Here is an 18,228-nt window from a genome sequence, read left to right as displayed (position 1 = left end):
TAAATCCAAAATCATTCATTTTGTGTCCTTAAAACATTCATTTCGTGCCCAAATTATAAAAACGTACAATCTAATTATTTTTGGTCCATGTTCCCAGTCCAATTATTTTTTAGTTGAATGGGGTTTGAAAAGAACTTTCCAACGATATGTTATAAGCCCAAATCCGACTTAAAACGAATAAGTTATGGCCAAAATACTAAACCGAGCCCAAACCGAGCCTAGGTCCACCTCTAGTACGACCCAATGATTATATAGAGCCCAAGTAATTTAGGCCCTATATGATCACATTCCTAAACCTAAATTAGTTAGAATCCTCTAGTTAATTCTAATCTATCCTTTCTGAAAAGATAAAGATTAAAGAAATTCGAGATTGAATAAAACTTCTCATGTGATAATATTTATCCTATTCGAATTCAAACACGTTCGGATATATTCGCATAGAAAACTTGGATATATTTTGGAACCATTGCACAGCGACAGGTCCAACGCGCCGCGTCAACTCTGTCGCGACACGACAAGGGCCAATGCGTTGCGACAAACCTATCGCGCCGCGACAGAGAAGTTCTATTTTATTTAGAACTTCTGATCTTTTTTGATCGATTCGACTCTCTTTTTTTACTTATAAATAGAGGTTGTTTTTCCCGTTTTCAAGCCAGTCACAATCATTAACAATTAAATACAATCATCGTCAATAATCATCAACACACAAATTCCCGAAATTCCTATGTTCTTAGCCTAAACACATCTTTGATACATCCCAATCATCCACCATACTTCCTTTGCGTGATTCGAATACTCCAAACCACACTCGACGTTGTCTTCGACCTCAACATGAAAGGTTAATATTTCTGAGGGTTTGGTCCCAAATCTATATTTCAATTCTTAATTAATTTAGTTAATTATTTACTTTATTGATTTCGCTTTCTTAAAGTTCACTAACGTGTGTATTGTTTTAATAGAAAGAAGGTCGAAGCATCAAAGTGAGTAGTTTAATTATTTAATTACTCTCTTTTGGAATAGAAATCATGTTTAGGATAATATGTTGATTTTGTTAATAGTAACATGCTAGGATTGTTATTAATCTGTTTAGTATCATGCCTAGGATCTTACTATTAACGATGTTTTGATGATATTTTTATGATGGTGATCATGATGTTAATTATATGTTGCTTGATTATCAATCATTTGTTGTTATTGCTTGATCACGCCCCTTTTTGTAGGTTTAAAGGGAATTTGTAATTGAAATCACACCTAATAAGATAATTAATAATTGAATTTAGGCTTAATTTTTAATTCAAGTGATCACTAATATTAGATTTAATTGTGCATCAATAATCAACCAACATAGATCAAACAGGATTAGGATTAATTTGATGAGTGTATGTTGATCGAAAAGCGCACATGAATATCAATAAGAATTAAGTAGAGGCCTATTTAGAGTTGGTATGATCTCTTTGAAGGTTGAATTCATACCATCATCCCCGAACATCCGGTCATGGTTCCAGACCACTATGGAGTTAGCAATCTCTGTGATTGTGAATGGGGTGTAACCTTCACAATCGTGAACGGTTTAGAAGTTCCTAAAACTTGTTGGCGACTCTTTTCTCTAGCTTCTTTTCCTTGGAGCGCCGGCATGCCTAAAAACATGACCCACATGTAGGTCGGAAATGAAAAATTCCCTACAGATATAGTCAAGCAAGTGAAGGAAATTCAAGCTATGATTCAAGCGGCGTAGGACCGTCAAAAGAGTTATGCAGATTTGAAGCGTAGGGAAGAAGAGTTTGAAGTTGGTGACAAGGTGTTGTTGAAGGTGTTGCCAATGAAAGGTGTCATGAGATTTGAGAAGAAAGGGAAACTTAGCCCAAAGTATATTGGTCCATATGAGATATTACAAAGAATAGGCAAAGTAGCCTATAGGTTGGCCTTACCTATGGAGTTAAGTAAGGTGCATGATGTGTTCCATGTATCACAATGGAGAAGGTATATACTTGAAAAGTCACACGTATTACATCCCGAAACAATTGAATTAGATCAGCTTAACTTATGAGGAAAGACCTGCCAAGATACTTGACAGCAAAGTGCGTAGTACACGCAATAAGGAAGGTAAGATTGTTAATTAAGGTGCTATGGTCTAACCAAGAGTATGAGGAAGCAACTTGGGAAGCCGAGGATGAGATGAGAAAGAAGTACCCTGAGTTGTTTTAGGTATGTTGAGTTACGGGGACGTAACTCGTTTTCTTTAAGGGGGTAGAATGCGGTAGAATTTCGCTCTTTTTCCCTGAATCTAACTAATTTTAGTGCTGTTTACACATTATTAACGGTAATTTCGAGTATTTTTGGTTCCAAGAAGACATTAAAGGTAAATGAGTACAACAATATTACACAAAATGAGGAAAAAGGTTTTCAAAAGTTAGTATTCTTTCACTCATGGAGTGTGGGTTTTGTTTTTATAAAACGAAACTTCTTTTAAGGGGGGTAGACTGTAATACCCCACATTTTTATACGGTTTATATATTAAAGTATCATTTTATAATGTACTTAAATAAATTGAAATGAATTATTTATGGTATTTTGATATTTAAAAAGATGTATTTAAATGAAAAACCCATTTATTATTTATTTATATGGTTTGGAAATATTTTATTTTTAATATTTGTAAACTTTGGGGCACATTAAATTTATGAAGGAGTTTTAAAGTCAAAGGAATTTTAAATAAAGTCAAAAGACCATTTGAGTGAAAGTGGAAATCATTAAGGGTAAAAAAGGAAGATCAAGTAGAAAGAGGGTTTTAGAGAGGAGTATAAATACTCACCCAAAGGCAAAAATCAGATTTTGCCCAAGGTGATAATTTCAAAGAGGTAAAGTCTCTCTCTCTCTCTCTCTCTCTCTACTTATTTTTCCCCTTAATTTTTCCCTTCCCCTTTTATCATCACAGGCACCACCACACACACCACCATGGTGGCCGGCTTCTACCACCACCACCATAGTCGGTCGCCGCCAGTACTTGTCGGCAGCAGCAGCAGCCGTGGGGAGGCGGCAGCAACTGTCCTCCCCTTCCCTTGTATGTGTGCTGTTTCAAGAAAAAAAAAACTTCTTCTTGTTTTAAATTCAATCTAGCTTTGATTAATTATTGATTTTGGGTGTTGCATGATGAATTTATGATGTTTTTAATGATGACTAATATACATAATTTTCAAATTTATTTTGGTTTTTATATGGAAAAGCCCCAAATTGATAAACCCTAGGTTTCTAAATTGATGTTTATTGAAAGAATGAATTAAAGTATAGTTGATTAGTACTATTGAAATTAATGTTTTTAAACTAAATTACAGCAAGTTTAAGGGTTTTTGTATTGCTGGAATTTTTATGTAGAGGCTAAATTAAGGTTTTCTTGAAAGGATTTTAATTACCCATTAATTGGGAATAAAACTAAGTAGTTATAAATAATTTTCAGCATGTTTAAAGAGGTTTAAAAGTGTTTTAAAGTGAGTTTATATTGCTGAAATTTAATTAGAGTGGGTATTAATGTCTCTTGGTATTTGTGGGTTGTAGGAGACTTCCAAGTGAGTGATTTTGTATAGTCGTGGCAATTTTGAGATCATATTCGTGGTATATACGCGTACTCGATATTATTTAAGCGTGTAGAAGCATGCTAGGATTTATTTTGATTGATTTCAAACTAGTATCATGTTAGGATTTGGTCGGAATTGTTGGATTGAATTGAATTGTGGATATTAGATTGGAATTGATGACTTATTTACGAGGCATGCTTGGCTGAATGAATTATTGAGTGGAATTAATTATGTTGGTATGTTATATATGGACCACACTTTTATTATTGGCATGATTGAAGGCATGTTTAATTAAACTAATTGTTTAATTTAGTTTGGAATTTAAAAAGGGAATTATATTATGGTTCATATAATTTTATTGACGCTATAAGCATGGGAATTAACCTATCAAGTGTCTTAGTACACAGGAATAAAATGTATGGAGGTGCCTAAGTGCACTTAAGTTGCTCTAAACACCGAGGGATAGGATTTGCAGTGCTTTATGCGTTTAAAGTGTTTCTACACAGAGGTAGTTTTAAAAGGGTTCAACATTAAATTAAATGTGATCACTAAATATTCAAGAATTGAATGTTTGATTGCTTGAATAATTCATGTTGATTGATTTTGTTGTGGATTGAGAGTCATCTGATCACCAAGTCTAAAATATGTAATCAACGTAAAGTGAAAGAGATTACGCACCAAAACTCTTGGAACTTATATACCTCGAGTATGAACATACGGGGGAAGTTATGGGGTTTTATATTTAACTATAGCTTCTACTGGGAGTATAGGACGCTGTATTTTCCTTTTATTATTTTATGCGCATGATGTCCGTCACTCACAAGTAACATTTATGGCTATCCGGTTAGCTCCCGAAGTAGTTTACCCCAATTCTTTAGGGCTGGGATTTGGTGGGAAACTCGTTTGATGCGTAATCAAATAAATAAGCAATTTAATTGTCTATTGTTTGAGCTGTATGTTGTATGCTTGTAAACAGGTGCAAAACGGTAAGTTGCTTGATGCTAGGTTGTAAGCATGTTAGTGTGTTTCATTTACGCTTATGTACTCAGCATTGCTGATTGTGTGTTTGTATGCTTGTTTAGCCTTGTCTTTATCTTGGCCATACGACGACCCATTTCAAATGGCGAGTAGTGGGGACAAAGTACTTAAAGAGAAGCTTTTCAGGTGATGAAGCATATACATGTTGGGGCATGAGTGAAGAGAGAATCTTGCATAGTTTCTATAAGAATATGATATGTTTAATTAGCTTTAATTATTTTTTATTTGCTTGTGAGACTAACGCAACGTTTAAAATTATTTGGTTTGGGTTTGAAAGGGCCTATAATGGTTCCAAGTTGTAGGTTGACTTTGTTTGACTTTGATTTGATTTACTTTTTTTTGGTTTGACTTTTGAAGTTGGTTTTATTTTTTAATGGTTTTTGAAACGAGTCTTCCGCTCTGTGTCTTTGATAATTGCCTTAACCGTTATCACGGTGGCGGTAATATCGTAGTATTTCCTATTTCGTATTTTGAAAAGGGCAAAACAGGTATTTTAAAGGGAAGAATTTCTAGGGTGTTACGTTGGAGACTCATCAAGTGCAAGAATTATCCTACGTATCACCGGTATTTTATTAAGTTCATGAAGTTGTTCATGCCAATAGATAGGTGGAGAGAAGCAATAATGGTCATGTTAATGGAGAATGAGAAATCCAAAAAATTTGGGGGTTAGTTATTTTGGGGAGGGACATAAATAGGTTTAAGGACGAAGTTGATGAACGCGGTGGACAAGTCTTCAAAATAGAATGGAGTGTAACCTATGTGTGGCTAAGGACATACAAGAATGATCCGTATCAAAACAACTTAAACGGGTCAAAATACAAGAAATTCAAGTGAACCATGGCTGAGCAAACAACAATTACTACACTACTGAAGTTAGGGATTTCATTGCATTTGATTTCGATAATTACCCACACGGATATTTGGAGAAGTTCAACATGTGCCTTCATATGAACTATTAAGGGATGACGAGTATGATTCGGCAAGACAAAATATCCCAAATGACGATTGGTCATCGGATGAATGGGAAGAAATTGAAATATGAAGTGACTTATGTGGCATATTTCAGTGATCTATCTTGCATTTTGCATAGTATGTTCTATGTATTAATAATTTACCTTTTGTAATGTATTGCATTATACAATCTGTAATGCTTATATGCTACTGGGTTTCTGTTATATTTGTGCACGCTTCAATTTATCCTTCTATACAACAAAAGCATGGCGAATATAAGTTAAGCATGCTGCATATTAACCATGCTACATTAACAAAAATTTAACAAGAATGAGAAGAAAGATGTACTCATAATGCTCCACTTAGTCTGTATCTGATATGCACAGGCTTTTATGCACGCAAGCATGAATACCCCACATGATCTGCTTGACATGTACAAGTGAAGGTCATATTAAATTCATAATAAAGGAATGATTACAGCATATGCAACATCAAAGCACAGCAAAAACATAAATTTTGTACACTTACTGATCTGTGCGGTCCAAGATTTGTACAACCTTTTGAGGCCACGCTGCGATTTGTCCAAGCTTTCATTGCGAATGCCGCAGGGAATTGATCAGCACATCTACAACATTGGTCTGCTTAAAAAAAAAAAAAAAAAAACCCAGTAAATAATGGCATAAATGCTTGATTGGATTCAAGTAAAATACAAATCCAATCCACACAACTAAGCACATACCAAACTGACACAATCAGACTAGTGAGCGACCCACGACTCTAAGTACATATTATCAATGTACCGCCTTGTCTTTGCTTGCAAATCAAACATCGCGCACCATTAATGATCGTTTTTTAACATAGGTACAAATATCTTCACATAGACACATGACGACATCAGTAAATGGAAGCATGACAAATAATAATAATTACAAGGGGAAGGAGTTGATTTATTTAAGGCCTTACAACTAGCAATTCACCAAGTGGAATATTTGCAATTGCATTCCAGTGCCGAAGGGCTACCTGGTATTTGTTAGTAGATGACAAAGCTCGATTCTATTGTAAAAGCACAAACACATTAGCTGCATTTAATATGTCATAGGAACCAATAAAAGGCATATAAAGCATTTACCGAGAAGTTAGGAGACATGAGAATTGCTAGGGAATTGCTCTTGCTAGGGAATTGCTCAACTTCCCATTGTCTTGTGTACAACTTAGAAGCCATACGGACATAGCCAGTACTCATGCACTTCTTCACCATCAAAACATGGTAGCAATCTTTAAGGGTGGCATCAACACCATTGCATTGAACAAGCACTGGACAGTACCTGCTTAATCCAGAAATATAACCCACAAATACATAAGAATTCCTAAGTTGAAGGACAAAAAAAATGGAAATTATTGAAAAATTCAAGTAAGGCATTTCAATATATGTGTTATACCTTTCACTTCGTACTAACCAAAACGAACGAACATAATCTAGAAACCTTTTCTCCAAAATTGATTGTTTGGTAGTGTTAGGGAGTCCAAAAATCAAACTGACATTTGTTGGCTTCAAAGGTCTCTTCTCCCTCATTCTACGCTTTTCATGAGGTGGATGAACAAACAACCCCTCACTCGGTACATCCGCTCGAGATGGAGTTTCTTCACGAACAGGCTCACAAGATATCTCCTTCCCATTCCCTTTGTCCACCTCCACACCATCAGATTCTCATTCCCCTTAGTTTTGTCATTCTCCTCCTCAGAAGATCTCTCCTTATGAGGAGATCTCTCCTCATGAGTAGATCTTCTTAGGAGATTTCTCCTTCTCAGGAGAATTCTTCTCAAATCTCTCCTCATCCTTAGATTTCTCCTTCTTAGGAGAATTCTTCTTAGATCTTTCCTCAGATTTCTCATTGTCAGTAAAATTCTCCTCCTCCACAGATTTAAACTTCTCAACAGATTTAGACTTCTCAGGATGGTCCTCCTGAGATTTGGAACTCTAAGGGTCAATGATTTAAAACACTTGACTAGGTCCAACCTCCTCATCATCATCAAACATAAATCGAACATACCGCCTTGACTTGCTCTGTCTAGACTCATATTTCGGAGGTTGGGCCTCATTCCTCACTACATCAGTGACCATCCTCTCCAATTGAGGTTTTAACAGCTTCACTACCTGCAATTACAATTATAATTGCAAAAATAAGATGAAAAAAACAGACAAAATAAAATACCTCCAATTACCTATAACCTGTACATATAACAAACAAAGAGACTGCATATATATGTTGCTATGTTACCTTAGCAGCCACCTTCTACACTAATGTCCTCGAGAAGTCTCGAACTGCACATGGATGATCCTCCTCTCCAAATGCAATTGGGGCAGACTGAAACAACAGTTCCTTTTTTTTTTTTTTTTTTTTTTTAGTTTTTACAGTTCTAAAATAAAAATTAAACCAAGTGTAATAAAAAAAAAGGAAAAGCATAAACCTTGAACTTTCCGTAATCGTCAGACGTTCTCCATTTGTCTTCTTTCATAGCCATGGACAATTCAGCCGGCGTCCACACCTTTATTCTTGGTAAAACACCCCACTTGACAGGAGGTCGGTGTAGATGGTCAAGATAGAACATATGTGTAGACACCTAAAAATGTCTCCCCAAAACCAAACCCGATGATGAACAATCTTTCACTACCATTATGGGTCGGGTTGCGTATTAAATCTGCAAAGTGCTTAAAACCATAACCTTAGCCCAACATTTCATTTACCACCTCCGTTTCATATTTTTTGCAACTTTGGGGTATTATTTGTGAGATATGAAATATTCAAAAGTTGCAAAAAATATGAAATGGAGATAGTATTCCACCTAAACGAATCCAATTCCTAGCCCATTTCCCCAAGCCATAAAGTTTTTTTCTCTTTTTGTGACCATAATCCAAAAATGGGAAAAACTGATTTTGTGGCCCCATAATTTTGATTTAAATATTATTTTGTTGGATAGGCATTGAAATAAGCTTTCCAATTAAATCATAAGCCCAATTGCGATTTAAAACAAAGAAGATATGAGCAAAACACTAAAATTTGGCCCAAAACCGACACCCTTGCACTAAAACAGCCATATCATAAAATCTACAAAAGTTTTTGACCTGATTCTAATTGGGCTTGAAAGTAGACTTAAATATCTTTCCAATGATATAATTTATGTCTTTTTCCAAGTTACGGTTCAAAAGTTATGGATGTTTTAAAAACGCATAAAAACTGAAAAGTACCGCGTAACGGTACAAAATACCGTGCCACATTACAAAGTGCCTTGCCTCAGTACTAGTGCCGCACCACGGCACCAAGATTTTTCCAGGTTCTTTTCACGTGCTTTCTTTTCTAGAAATGATAGAATTTGGTACCATGCCACGGTACCTTTTTCTTCAGCGACGCTTGTATTCATGGGTTCCGGACTGCATCCTTCACATTTCCTATATAAATACGAAGCTCATTTACGAGTTTCGTGGCAGCAACCAATTGATACTCTCTTCCTCTTTTATGCTCTACCCTAAATACTTGCCTTCCTTATTTCACAATTCATCCCTTAAGCACTCCCCGGAGTCCATACTTTACCTAAAATTCCGTACTGAAGCCAAGGCGTGAAAGGTAGCCCTATTTGAGGGTTTAGCCCCAAATCAATTTTAGTTTCATTTGATTTAATTTCCATTATTGTTTATTAATTTCCTTAAAGGTACTAACGTGTTTATTGTTTTATAGTTGCAAGCAAATGCAATCAAAGTAAGGAACCATGTTCCTTTTGTTCCTATTATAAAACTAACGATTTCTATTATGTTTGTCATATATTAATCGTTGTTATTATGGTTAAATTGCTTACAATGTTATTGCTTATTTTATATATGGATGATTACCACATTGCATGTTTAAAGGGAATATGTAATTGAATATAACGACTAATAAGATAATTTGGACGACCGGTTTAGGTTCCTTTTTAATCTTGCTGTTAATTGAAGTGATCAGAAATATTTTAGAATTATGTGTTGCATTCATATTCACCCAATTTAGCCTAATCTAGTTTGGAGTAAATTGAATCTTTATTTGTATGCCTTTGAGATTGCAAGAAATACTTTTCACAATAAGAATCGAGCAGAAGCCAATACGGGAGAATATGACTCCATGACTCACTTCGTACCATCATCCTCAATCCTCCTTTCGTGGTTCCGAACTGTAGACACCTGATTGTGTCTCCCCAAAAACCAAACCCAGTGATGAGTACCTTTCACGTCTTTGATTAAGGAGTTAGGTGAAGAGTTGAAGAGTATCGTGAAGTTCCCTTTGACCTTGACCGTTTCTAACCTTTCTTAAAATATTTTTAGCCAAAATCATTTATTTCGTGTATTTTAACCCAAAATAGTTCATTTCGTGTCCCTTAAAATCATTCATTTCGTGTCCTCTTTATAAAACGTCCAATCCAGTTTAGTTTGGTCCATAATCTGGGTTTAATAATTGTGTAGTTGGATGGGGCTTGAAAAGATCTTTCCAACGATATATTATAAGCCCAAATCCGAGTTATAATGTGGAACTTATGGCCAAAATACTAAACCGAGCCCAAACCGAGCCTTACCTACGGACCCAATGATCATGTGGAGGGTCCATTAACCTTAAACATCATTTCTAAAACCCTTAGGATTTATTATTAGCTTCTAGAATCCTCTAAAAGGTTCTAATTTATCCTGTTTTTGAAAAGATAAAATCTAAGAATTTTACTTCGGATAAAACACTTGTTTTTAATATATTTAATTCTGATAAAATAATGATAAGTACGGATATTCGACTAACCCAATTTGATTGGAAGTTGGATTCCGTACGGATCTTATTTTTTGAAAAGCATCGCGCAGCGATGGAAATATCGCACAGCGATGCTAATATCACGCAACGATATAAGCATCGCGACGCGATTAAACCATCATTACGCGATGAAAAGCGTTTTACTTCGAGTCGGATTCTGACTCTTTTTCTAATCTTTTCTCTCGTTTTTTCCTATAAATAGGGTCGTTTTCCTTCGTTTTCATTCACCAACAATCATCATCCTAATCGCTATAAGCTTCCCTCTCTCTCTCTCTCTCTTTCTTGGCCTTAGCCTAAACACATCACACACCATACGACCTTTGCGAGACTTGAATACTCCTAGCCAAGCTCGATGTTGCCTTCGACCTCGACGTGAAAGATTGATATTTCTGAGGGATTGGTCCCAAATCCTTATTTCAATTCTTATTTGATTTATTTGTTTGATTTATTTATTTCTTGAAGTTACTAACGCGTGGATTGTTTTAATAGAAAGAGATACGAGGCATCAAAGTGAGTAGACCTACTATCTTTATTCCTTGTTTTTGATATAGAAATCATGCTTAGAATATTATTTTAATATCCTAGTATCATGTTAGGATGTTGATTTTGATTTCTAGTATCGTGTTTAGGGCGTTAATTAATATTTCTAATATCATATTCTTAGAATCATGTTTAAGCTCAAGCTTTGATTTTTGTTGTTTAGTGACATGCTAGGGTTTGTTATTAATCCGTTTAGTATCATGCCTAGGATCTTGCTAATATTATTTTAAAGATATTGCATTGTTATTATGATGATTATTTGTTGTGTCAACATTGATTACACTAGTAGAAAAAATGAAATAGGCACCGCAAATTGCGCACCGGTTTTTAAAAACCGGTGCAATAAAAAAATAGGCGGGATTGAGGGGAAGACTTTTCGCACCGGTTCTAACCAAACCGGTGCGAAAAGTAAGTAAATCGCACCGGTTCAGTTCGAACCTGTGCAAAAGCTGTTGTAAAATAAAAAAAAAATCGGTTATTATCTTCTTTCTTTCTCTTTCAATTCCTCGATCTTTCCTCCTCTCTCATCTGCCTTTCTCTCCTCTCTCTCTCCTCCATTGAAGCGTACTCGACATTCTCCATTGAAGGGGCTTCAACTCGACCCAATTCAACAGCTTCTACAATCACCCGAGATCAGCTCGCTAAATTCTTAGTACTTTCCTCAAAACCTTGTTGTTCGATTTACGTTACAAGATTTTAGGGTTTTTGTTTGGATTTTTCAAGGGTTTCGTCTGTTAATAGTGGCGGCACCTTCTTGCAAGCCTTATTGCAACCTATGCACCCTTCCTTGGTTTCATTGTGGAGTTCTTCAGTTGTGCTCCATCAATCAAGGTTTTCCTCTTTCTTCTTTTTCAATTGCATTCAATCTTAGGGTTTTGTTTGTTTTTAAACTTGAGGTGTTTTTAGGGTTTTATTTGGCGGTGGTGGCAGCAGATATTACAGCAGCGGAAGGAAGACTAACTCAGTTTCAATTGCACAATTTGTTGAAGACTAAAATCGTTGGCTTCATCTTCTTTTGTTGAGTTTTCCTGAGTTAGTGTTCCATTGTAAAAAGTGGGTTGAGTTTTTTTCCTTTCTATTGCTTCTTTTACAGTGTTAGGTTTTGCTCTTTCAGGTTCTCGTTGTTCTCTTTATTCTTGAGTTTGTGTGTTTGTTTAGTGTTATTGATGTTAATTTGATCAGTTTTGCTGTTGAGATCAATGAGCAATTGCATCTTTAGTGGATCAGTTTTCCTTTTCCTTTCTATTTTAATCGTGGTGCTGCAAGATTAGTTGTTGCGCGTGTGGTGTTGTGCGTGTATTGTTGCGTGTGTGGTGCGCTACAATTGCGTGTTATGTGGTGCTCTGTTGTGGGGTGCTGTTGTTGTTATTGAGTGTGGTTGTTGTTGCATCTCTAAGTGGACTGATTCTTCTTATCCTGTGAGTATATAAGATATTCTTATTTTTTAAATCATTCTACAGTGTTTTGTATGTGATTGGTTACTGTTCATTTTTAAGAACTGAAAATTGATATCACATGCTTAGAGTTTGAAGACTCCTCAACTCAAACATTGTAACTTGTCTGGTTGTTGATTAATTTATTTTTATTTGATTGATTTCTGTGCCTATAACTTATGTGCTTATTTTACGTAAAAACTTCTTTGGATTTATTAGAATTTTCATATGAACTCATGAGGAACATTTTGTTGTTCCTACCAAGCATATAATCCGTGGTTGGCGAAATATTGGTGCCATGATTCAATTTTACCTTCCCCCGAACCCCAAGAGTGGTAGTTGTCTTTTTAGTCTAGTGTTTTTTGCTTTGTGATTTTGTTAGCTTGAGAATTGTTTGGGAATTTAGTAATCATCACTTTGTCTTTCCTGTTCTGGAGTCAGAGGTAACAGCCCTGGAACATCCGTCTTTTCTCCATTATTTGCTGCTAAGATATTGTTGTTCTAATTATTAATCTTTTGTGATCATCTAGGTTTGTTGATACTGTCAACAACAACCTAATAATTCAACATGTTTCGTTTTTCAAACCTCAGAGAATTTGTGGATATGTGTAATATGTGGTTTTGTGGGTTGTGGAAGGTAATAATTTCTTTCCTATTCTAATGAGAAATTTCAGGCCATCATAGTTTAACCCCATAGTGTCAACTTTCAAGTACGTAATGATAAGAAACTATTCTCATTATTGAAATGGCCAAAGGAACGTAAAAAATTATAAAAATAAAAAAAATATCACATTTAATATGCCTGTCATATAAACAAGATATTTTAATTGTCTAAATTTTCTGACCAGGAAACGTTTGATCCAGGTATAAAGATGGCATGTTATAATGCATTGGAAAAAAACACAGCACTATTACTCCCTGGGCTTGGAAATTTGGCGTGTTTGGGATTATGTTGGCGACAACTATGTCCACCGTTTAATACAATAAAAAAACCGATGGGAAGTTGGTTGAGCTAAATGCTCCTTGTTCACATGCCATGCATGGTTGTGGAAGTTGTGAGTGTAATGGGGATCCTGAAGTAAATGATGCCATCGTTAATAGTAAAATTGAAGTTGTATGTTTGTATTTTTTCTTTATTTTAAGTTAAAGATTTTTGGCTTGTTTCTGCAAATTACAGAGATTAAATTTCCCTATTTTTGGTTTTTCTTACCAGATCGTAAATGAATACAATGAGCTTCTTTCCACACAGCTTGAGAATCAAAAATTGGTGAGGCCACTTAAGTTTTACAGATACTTGTGCATTGCTATGTTGGCATTTTGATACTTTGTTCATAACTGGATATACGATTTGTTTTGACAAATTCCTCGCTGCTTTTGTTGAAGCTACTACACTAGAAAATCTGTTAGAATTGATGAAATTATTATGTAACCATTTGTCATTTGAATTTGCAGGAGTATTGGATATTGATGATGAACCTATTTGGCACTTAAAGCTGTCTAGGATTCTCATGAATAGGCTAGTCATTGGAGAAGGTACATTGTCTAGAATCACTTCATAGTTCAGATTATGAATGATTGATTTTTCGTGTCTTATTATTCATCATTGTCTCCCACCTTTTTTTTTGTTCCTTTAGGTATTAGCTAAGTATGCGTAGGGTAGATTAATCTGTATATTTTATGATATCAAAGTTTGTTCAGTGAAGCATGTAGGTAGAACTGGCTACTTGTTCAATACTAGGTACTTAAACATGTTAAAGTCAAGGATAGTTGTTGGCTGATTGAACCTTTTGATGTTGTTTGCTTTTGTGTTAGTGTAGAAAATCATAAGTTGGTTAATGTTTTTTTAGTTAATTAATCGTCAAGCAATCTGTTTATTATTGGAGGATGACGACTTGATGATAGCTTGTAGCTGAATAGAATTGGCATGGATTACAAAATATATATTAAGAATGTGAGCCAAGTTGACTTGCAAACGCGTTTAATAGCTTTGAATGGATGATATAACCATTTGTAATATGTATTGCAGGAGCATTAGATTAAGGATGAATCTATTTGACGTTCAACCTGTCTGGGATTTCTCCTAGCTGGTAGTCACTGGAGAAGGTGTGTTTTCTTGCAACACTTTTTGGCTTTCAAAATTTCATATCTTAAGCTATTCATGGTTTGTTCATTTTGAGTTTCCATGATGCCTTTTTTTGTTCGTTACTTTGTGTATGAGCTGAGTAAGTGTAGGGTAGGTTAACCTGTGTACTTTGTGATATTCAAGGTTGTTTAGTGAAACAATTAGGTAAAACCGGCTGCTTTTTGAAAACTTAAATGTGTAAAAAGGCATGTATAGTTGCTGGTTGACTGTAAGTTTTCATGATTTCTGCTTGTGTATTACTGGAGAATATATATTTCGTCAGTGCTTTTTATGTAAATCGTCAAGCAATTTGTTGATAATGGGAGGATGAGAACTGGATGATATTAAGCAAGCTGATTCTCGTAGTCAGTCTCCCCGCAAATCTGATGTAGATGTGAGTTTTTCAGCAATATATTTGTCTTCTTGGTCAGCTTAAACTTTTATGAAAGTTGTAATGGTGATTTTGCTTTTTCAGGAGTAAAGGTCGTTGCACTCGACTAATGCTATGATCAGAATGCTTCTAATGCCAGCTCAGTTTGCCGGAGAGCCTTTTGCATGTCCATGTTGTTCAGTGCTTGACTTGAATTGAAATGTTTGTTCAAAGTTAGAACTTTCTTAGTTGAATTCAATGCTTCTTTTAACTTTTCTTGGTATGGTCATGTTGTTTGGCTATTGAGCTCTATGAGCAGTTTATTTGTCAATATGTTAAAGAACTTGAGGTGGTTGGATGGTCTGTTAGTCTTAAAGATTATCTTATGTTATTTTATTTTATATTTTATTTTTTTGGACGAAAATAGTAATATTACAGCCTTTTTTAATGAAAATATGTAACTTTATATATATGTTAGTGATTATATATCAATTTAAGTGAAAAAAATGCCAAAAAAAAAAGTTTTATTTTTTTGGGGCATTTTTGGCACCGGTTTTGAAACAGTTTTTTTGGGCCATTTTTCGCACCAATTCACAGCAAGAAACGGTGCTAAAAGTTTTTTTTTTTTAATTTTTTTGGACCCATTTTCGCACCGGTTCACAGCAAGAACCGGTGCGAAATCTTTTGGTTTTTGGCATCCCTCAAATAGGGACCGGTTCAAAACCCGTGCTAAATGGGGGTTTTGAACCGGTGCCCGTTTGTGTTTTTTCGCCTAGTGTTATTACATTGCTTAATTATTTATTATTTATTGTTATTGCTTGATCACGCCCTTTCTTGTAGGTTTAAAGGAAATTTGTAATTGAAATCACGCCTAATAAGATAATTAATAATTTTTTTTAGGTTTAATATGATTTTAATTCAAGTGAATCGCCAATAATAGGTTTATTTGTGCATTAATAATCAATTAATATAGATTAAATAGGTTTAGGATTAACCTGTTGTGTGTATGTTGATCGGAAAGCGCACATGAATGTCATATGAATTAAGTAGAGGCCGATTTAGGGCAGGTTCAATCTCTTTTAGGATGGATTCGTACCATCATTCTCGAATATCCAGTCATGGTTCCGGACCACTATGGAGTTAGCGATCTCCGTGATCGTGAATGGGGTGTAACCTTCACACCCGTGAACAGTTTACAAGTTCCTAAAACTTGTTGGCGAATCTTTTGCTCTAGCTTCTTTCCCTTTGGACGCCACCATGCTTAAACTCATGATCACAGTGGGGCTCAAAGTTGAGTGTTGAAATATTCCCTACATGAACCATATGGAGTTAGTAATCTCATGGATTATGAATGGGGTGTAACCTTCACAGGTCAACCATTGTTGCCTTTCGTTGTCCCTTATCATGGTTGCCTTAAATGATCCGTGAACGGTTTACAAGTTCGTTAAAAAACTTGTTGGCGGCTCCCTACTCTATTTATCCCTAATTGTATAATGTCAATTCCCACTTCGTATGATTGCTAAGCATATTCACAACATGTTTAAGTAGGCGCTCTTCGAATGACGCCTACAACCTGCAATAAACATAAAATCAACATTGTAAAGCATATGATTAAAAATCAAACATCATCGAGTGCATCCAAGTGAATTAACAAAATTCACTTACCAATTAATACAAACAGTGAGCAGCCACAACTTGCAACAAACCCGTTCTCATCAAACTTATCCGCAAACACCTTAACACAACCCATTAACCAATTATATACTATGGTGCACCAATCATACTTGGTCGAATGCCGAGCAACTGTAATAGCTGGTGTAAGCTTCTTCGCTAAGAGGCCCCATTTTGTTGTGGGACATAATATGGCACCCACAACAACAATAAGAAAGGCAGTCCTGAACTACATCTTCTCTGCATCATTAACAAGAGGCATTTCATTCCCATCCTCATCCAACCCCTTAGTAACAACCCCTATTACCTTCTCCAAAGAAAGTGAATCTCTGTCTTTCCCTCCAACCCTATAATCTTTTATAATATCACCCAACTTCTTCATCATCACACGATCATCCCTATCGACCTTCAAAGGAACTTCTTTATCTTCCATTGGCAACCCCAATATACATTGAAGTTGTATTGGGGCCAACAACATTACTTGTTTCATAACCAAATTCTATCGAACCGCAACTTTGAATCCTTGACAGTATCAAATAACAAAACTGCCTTGGCAAATATTTTAACTTCAGTTCCAATAGCCCACCAAAACCCATCAACTTTACTTCCTCCTTCCTGCTTCGATCTAACGATTTGATTACCCTCGAGTAAAACATATCAACCCGACATATCACATTTGGACCCTACAGTGCAATCAAAATAATACAGTAAAAGCTTTACTTGCAAGATATACACCTTACCTAACTGCACTTCCTCGCCTGTGTAGCAACAACATCATACCTAGCTTCACAATCTCCCCTTTGCTACGTTCAATCAGCTTTACACATCCAGAATGATGTAATTAGCACAATTATAAAACCAAAACTACAAAGCCAAATCAGCTTACAAACATTGTCTTTTATGTAGACTACACTGTCATTCACTTTTACCTTAGATTTGTATTGGTGTTTCCTTCTTCTATCATCCTTAGATTTATGGGAAGAAGAATGAGTGGAATTTTGAGAGCCACTTCCATCTTCACTCTTGCCTCTTTCAATCGAATCGGATTTCTCATAAATACCATAACAGTCATCATATTCAACCCTTTTTCTTTTCTTCAACATGGTTTAAAATCCTACGACCATCGTGTCTTACCATTCTCTTGTAATATTAAGCAATACAGAGAAGAACATCAACATAATTCACACAATAATACAATGAACAACATCAAACAAATACAAACAACACAAAACCAAATAAATAAATTGCAAAAGTAAAGGCTAAAATAAGAATACTTCAATTACTTTGTTTTGAATAAATGTTGCCACAAACTTAGTAAACTACACTACATAATCTAGTAAACCTCATCAACTTGGTTTCAATTTATATGCAAGTATACCCTATTAAAAAATTAGTTGCTTAACAACCTATACCATGTTTACATTTTGCATAAATCGTAAAATTAGTTGATTTCGTATTGTTTTATACATTGTTTTATACCTATTAACTTCAGGATTCAATCAACATGTTCAATCAAACTACATTACTTAAATAGAAACCAAACGCTATATCAAACTACATTAATTAAATAATGGAAACCAAACGCTAAATCAAACCATTCGTTCAAATTGAAGCGTAGATTACCTGAATCCTTTGCGAATTCCTTTGCAACCACCCTAATTCCTTTTGCAAAGCAAAGCCCTAATTTAACTAATTTGAGCTTGGAAGA

General features: G+C 35.3%; 2 long non-coding RNA genes across 5 annotated transcripts; one reads left to right on the top strand and one right to left on the bottom strand.

Moving 5' to 3' along the window:
- Positions 1–4,700: 4,700 nt before the first annotated feature.
- On the bottom strand, positions 4,701–8,160 carry LOC110730585. Of its 3 annotated transcripts, none has more exons than XR_002513100.1 (6): positions 8,031–8,160; positions 7,841–7,942; positions 7,001–7,716; positions 6,301–6,886; positions 6,090–6,199; positions 4,701–5,983 (listed from the first exon to the last, which is right to left on the bottom strand). It is a non-coding gene; the product is annotated as an uncharacterized LOC110730585 (long non-coding RNA). The 3 variants fall into 3 exon arrangements; XR_002513099.1 differs by lacking the exon at positions 8,031–8,160 and having other exon boundaries at positions 6,301–6,614; positions 6,691–6,886; positions 7,841–7,998; XR_002513098.1 differs by lacking the exon at positions 8,031–8,160 and having other exon boundaries at positions 7,841–7,998.
- A 3,136-nt stretch (positions 8,161–11,296) lies between these two features.
- On the top strand, positions 11,297–15,299 carry LOC110730584. Of its 2 annotated transcripts, none has more exons than XR_002513095.1 (6): positions 11,297–11,755; positions 11,831–12,994; positions 13,222–13,471; positions 13,571–13,624; positions 13,810–14,873; positions 14,955–15,299. It is a non-coding gene; the product is annotated as an uncharacterized LOC110730584 (long non-coding RNA). The 2 variants fall into 2 exon arrangements; XR_002513096.1 differs by having other exon boundaries at positions 13,206–13,471.
- The last annotated feature ends 2,929 nt before the right edge of the window (positions 15,300–18,228 follow it).

Source organism: Chenopodium quinoa, unplaced genomic scaffold, assembly GCF_001683475.1.
Source record: "Chenopodium quinoa cultivar QQ74 unplaced genomic scaffold, ASM168347v1, whole genome shotgun sequence".
NCBI classification, from domain to species: Eukaryota; Viridiplantae; Streptophyta; class Magnoliopsida; order Caryophyllales; family Amaranthaceae; genus Chenopodium; species Chenopodium quinoa.
The sequence above is the reverse complement of the archived record's forward strand: the minus strand, read 5'-3'. Positions and strand labels throughout refer to the sequence as shown.